The sequence below is a fragment of the Prorops nasuta genome, unplaced genomic scaffold (assembly GCF_024137725.1).
Source record: "Prorops nasuta isolate Cenicafe-Biocafe unplaced genomic scaffold, Cenicafe_Pnas_1.2 PNAS00243, whole genome shotgun sequence".
In the NCBI taxonomy this organism is placed as follows: domain Eukaryota; kingdom Metazoa; phylum Arthropoda; class Insecta; order Hymenoptera; family Bethylidae; genus Prorops; species Prorops nasuta.
Window position 1 is genome coordinate 37,501 of NW_027117039.1, and position 5,000 is coordinate 42,500.

A 5,000-nucleotide genomic window follows, 5' to 3' on the forward strand; every position below is an offset into this window, starting at 1 on the left:
GGCGTTCGCGTCCGCCCGGCCAAAAGCAATGCGCCGCGTTGGACTTAGCCGCTGTTTGGACGAGTCGGCTCGCGAGCGAGGCGTTCGGGTCCGACGGCCGAAAGCAATGCGCCGCGTTGGACTTAGCCGCTGGTTGGACGGGGTCGCTCGCGAGCGAGGCGTTCGGGTCCGGACGGCCGAAAGCAATGCGCCGCGTTGGACTTAGCCGCTGGTTGGACGGGTCGGCTCGCGAGCGAGGCGTTCGGGTCCGCCGGCCAAAAGCAATGCGCCGCGTTGGACTTAGCCGCTGGTTGGACGGGTCGGCTCGCGAGCGAGGCGTTCGGGTCCGACGGCCGAAAGCAATGCGCCGCGTTGGACTTAGCCGCTGGTTGGACGGGTCGGCTCGCGTCGCGAGGCGTTCGGGTCCGACGGCCGAAAGCAATGCGCCGCGTTGGACTTAGCCGCTGGTTGGAGGGGGTCGGCTCGCGAGCGAGGCGTTCGCGTCCGCCGGCCAAAAGCAACGCGCCGCGTTGGACTTAGCCGCTGGTTGGACGGGTCGGCTCGCGAGCGAGGCATTCGCGTCCGCCGGCCAAAAGCAATGCGCCGCGTTGGACTTAGCCGCTGGTTGGACGGGTCGGCTCGCGAGCGAGGCGTTCGCGTCCGCCGGCCAAAAGCAATGCGCCGCGTTGGACTTAGCCGCTGGTTGGACGGGTCGGCTCGCGAGCGAGGCTTTCGCGTCCGCCGGCCGAAAGCAATGCGCCGCGTTGGACTTAGCCGCTGGTTGGACGGGTCGGCTCGCGAGCGAGGCGTTCGGGTCCGCCGGCCAAAAGCAACTGCGCCGCGTTGGACTTAGCCGCTGTTTGGACGGGTCGGCTCGCGAGCGAGGCGTTCGCGTCCGCCGGCCGAAAGCAATGCACCGCGTTGGACTTAGCCGCTGGTTGGACGGGTCGGCTCGCGAGCGAGGCGTTCGCGTCCGCCGGCCAAAAGCAATGCGCCGCGTTGGACTTAGCCGCTGGTTTGGACGGGTCGGCTCGCGAGCGAGGCTTTCGCGTCCGCCGGCCGAAAGCAATGCGCCGCGTTGGACTTAGCCGCTGGTTGGAGGGGTCGGCTCGCGAGCGAGGCGTTTTGCGTCCGCCGGCCGAAAGCAATGCGCCGCGTTGGACTTAGCCGCTGGTTGGACGGGTCGGCTCGCGAGCGAGGCTTTCGCGTCCGCCGGCCGAAAGCAATGCGCCGCGTTGGACTTAGCCGCTGGTTGGAGGGGTCGGCTCGCGAGCGAGGCGTTCGGGTCCGTCGGCCGAAAGCAATGCGCCGCGTTGGACTTAGCCGCTGGTTGGACGGGTCGGCTCGCGAGCGAGGCTTTCGCGTCCGCCGGCCGAAAGCAATGCGCCGCGTTGGACTTAGCCGCTGGTTGGAGGGGTCGGCTCGCGAGCGAGGCGTTTGCGTCCGCCGGCCGAAAGCAATGCGCCGCGTTGGACTATGTTATCTTAGATAAAATTTTATTATTTAAAACTATTGGAATTTGTTTACAAGTATTTTGTTATGCAAATATTTTTTCATCATTTGAAGTACCTCATTGATTTTGGTCCTATCGAAGAAGTTTGCCCTATGGCCGACTATGTTATAGCCGGCTCGTCGCCGTTCTGCCGGCGGACCTTTTCGTACATATAAGAGTGTTGGGAGTGAGCTTAGCTGCTCGAGGTATGAAACTAGCACAGCATAGTCACGGGTCGGTTGTCTTAGACCGAATGGCCCTAATGTGACTGAGCGCTAGATAGCGTTGGTTCGAAAAGTTTTTAAGCGGAATATATCCGTGTTTTGTATTCTTTTTTGGCTCACTGAAAAATCACTCAAAGTTCCGAGCGAGAATATGTTATTCACCGTATGTTGTGAAGGACTTTAGAGAAAGTCAGCCATGAAGTTTTGACTTTAACTTTGTTTTTTGTCAGAAGAATGTTTGAAGAGATTGTGTAACAATGTTGGAATAGCCTTACAGTTTTGCTCGATTCTTCCTTTTTACGGGGGAAGTTTCGAGCTGACTTAGAGGTTTTATCTATTGAATTTGGAAAGTGTCTCTGCAGATCGGGATTTTTAAGTAAAGACTCGACTGCGGTGTTCGCTTTAGGTATTCGTGATTTTGTGTCTGCGTGGTGAATGTAGGTGTAATTGCCATATTTCCTGCGACACTTTCTCACGATGCTTGCTTCGTACGTAGTGGTTTTTCCACGCGTTGATCCAAGCTCCCTGGTTGATCCTGCCAGTAGTCATATGCTTGTCTCAAAGATTAAGCCATGCATGTCTCAGTGCATGCCGAATTAAGGTGAAACCGCGAATGGCTCATTAAATCAGTTATGGTTCCTTAGATCGTACCCACATTTACTTGGATAACTGTGGTAATTCTAGAGCTAATACATGCAAACCAGAGTTCCAACCAGAGATGGGAGGAACGCTTTTATTAGATCAAAACCAATCGGTGGTTCGGGTTTCACGACTCGTTCACCGTTTACCTTGGTGACTCTGAATAACTTTGTGCTGATCGCACGGTCTCGCACCGGCGACGCATCTTTCAAATGTCTGCCTTATCAACTGTCGATGGTAGGTTCTGCGCCTACCATGGTTGTAACGGGTAACGGGGAATCAGGGTTCGATTCCGGAGAGGGAGCCTGAGAAACGGCTACCACATCCAAGGAAGGCAGCAGGCGCGCAAATTACCCACTCCCGGCACGGGGAGGTAGTGACGAAAAATAACGATACGGGACTCATCCGAGGCCCCGTAATCGGAATGAGTACACTTTAAATCCTTTAACGAGGATCCATTGGAGGGCAAGTCTGGTGCCAGCAGCCGGCGGTAATTCCAGCTCAATAGCGTATATTAAAGTTGTTGCGGTTAAAAAGCTCGTAGTTGAATCTGTGTGCCACAATGTCGGTCCGCCGCTCGCGGTGGTTACTTGCATACCGTGGGACGTCCTACCGGTGGACTTAGCCCTTCGGGGCGGTCCAACTAATATCCCATCGCGGTGCTCTTCATTGAGTGTCGAGATGGGCCGGTACGTTTACTTTGAACAAATTAGAGTGCTTAAAGCAGGCTACTTTCGCCTGAATACTGTGTGCATGGAATAATGGAATAGGACCTCGGTTCTATTTTGTTGTTTTCGGAACCCCGAGGTAATGATTAATAGGGACAGATGGGGGCATTCGTATTGCGACGTTAGAGGTGAAATTCTTGGATCGTCGCAAGACGGACAGAAGCGAAAGCATTTGCCAAAAATGTTTTCATTAATCAGAACGAAAGTTAGAGGTTCGAAGGCGATCAGATACCGCCCTAGTTCTAACCATAAACGATGCCAGCTAGCGATCCGCCGAAGTTCCTCCGATGACTCGGCGGGCAGCTTCCGGGAAACCAAAGCTTTTGGGTTCCGGGGGAAGTATGGTTGCAAAGCTGAAACTTAAAGGAATTGACGGAAGGGCACCACCAGGAGTGGAGCCTGCGGCTTAATTTGACTCAACACGGGAAACCTCACCAGGCCCGGACACCGGAAGGATTGACAGATTGATAGCTCTTTCTTGATTCGGTGGGTGGTGGTGCATGGCCGTTCTTAGTTGGTGGAGCGATTTGTCTGGTTAATTCCGATAACGAACGAGACTCTAGCCTGCTAAATAGGCGTACATTCTGGTATCTCGAAGGCCTCCGGCTTCTGTCGGGTGGTTTTTACTACCAACGTACCTACAAATCTTCTTAGAGGGACAGGCGGTTTTTAGCCGCACGAGATTGAGCAATAACAGGTCTGTGATGCCCTTAGATTGTTCTGGGCCGCACGCGCGCTACACTGAAGGAATCAGCGTGTTTTCCCTGGCCGAAGGCCCGGGTAACCCGCTGAACCTCCTTCGTGCTAGGGATTGGGGCTTGCAATTGTTCCCCATGAACGAGGAATTCCCAGTAAGCGCGAGTCATAAGCTCGCGTTGATTACGTCCCTGCCCTTTGTACACACCGCCCGTCGCTACTACCGATTGAATGATTTAGTGAGGTCTTCGGACTGGTGCGCGGCAATGCCTCGGCATTACCGATGTTGCCGGGAAGATGACCAAACTTGATCATTTAGAGGAAGTAAAAGTCGTAACAAGGTTTCCGTAGGTGAACCTGCGGAAGGATCATTAACGTACACGAACAACAAAAGCGTGTTCTCCCTTGAGGGGAAATAAGCTTTGTCGTCTGTGACACGGTTCTCCGGTAATTTTTTGCCGAGAGGAGGACTAGCGCCCACAAAGTGAGCTCTCGAACGGACAAAAAGAGTTAGGTTGCGATGGTCGATGGACTGCGTTTGCAGCCTATCGGGGAAGATGGTGAGATGGCGACTGAGTGTTATTGTGTGCCGTGCTGCGCGCACATGGACGTTCTCTCGCGCGTCTCTATCTTGCGAGGCTTTTGAATGATCACGTGCGTAACACGCGGTCTTCGGCTGTCGTCCTACTTAAAAAAAAAAATTGCCGGTGTCCCTCAGAGGATGGCGATCTCTCTCTGCGAGAGAGAACTGTCCTTCTTGTGGGTGGCGGCCCCTCGATAGCGATAACATTGGCGAGAGATCGCTGGTGCGTTGTCGAGGATCGTTTTGAATTTGTTTTAAAAGTTTTGTGCACGAATGGGGAAACACATTCGTTGGATAGAGACCTTTTATTGATTACCCTGAACGGTGGATCACTTGGGCTCGTGGGTCGATGAAGAACGCAGCTAATTGCGCGTCAACTTGTGAACTGCAGGACACATGAACATCGACATTTCGAACGCACATTGCGGTCCACGGATAACAATTCCCGGACCACGCCTGGCTGAGGGTCGTTTTAGTAAGACAAGACTGCTTTTGCGTCCTTCGCAAGGAGGGACGTACGAGCGAACTTTATTGGGCCTTTTTTTCGTCCTTTCGGACGTCGCCTGAAATGAAAACTCTCTCCGAATCTACTCGCGGAGGAGGGACCTTCTTTCACGTTGCTATCGCGCGTGTTCTGCGAGGGTTCCTCCTCCGTGTGT

The 5,000-nt window shown here is 54.2% G+C and overlaps 2 non-coding genes across 2 annotated transcripts; both read left to right on the forward strand.

The window, feature by feature from the left end:
• The first annotated feature begins 2,217 nt into the window (after positions 1-2,217).
• Positions 2,218-4,132, forward strand: LOC136785310 (small subunit ribosomal RNA). Its single transcript, XR_010824606.1, has one exon. It is a non-coding gene; the product is annotated as a small subunit ribosomal RNA (ribosomal RNA).
• Positions 4,133-4,654: 522 nt separating this feature from the next.
• On the forward strand, positions 4,655-4,811 carry LOC136785308 (5.8S ribosomal RNA). Its single transcript, XR_010824604.1, has one exon. It is a non-coding gene; the product is annotated as a 5.8S ribosomal RNA (ribosomal RNA).
• Positions 4,812-5,000: the final 189 nt, after the last annotated feature.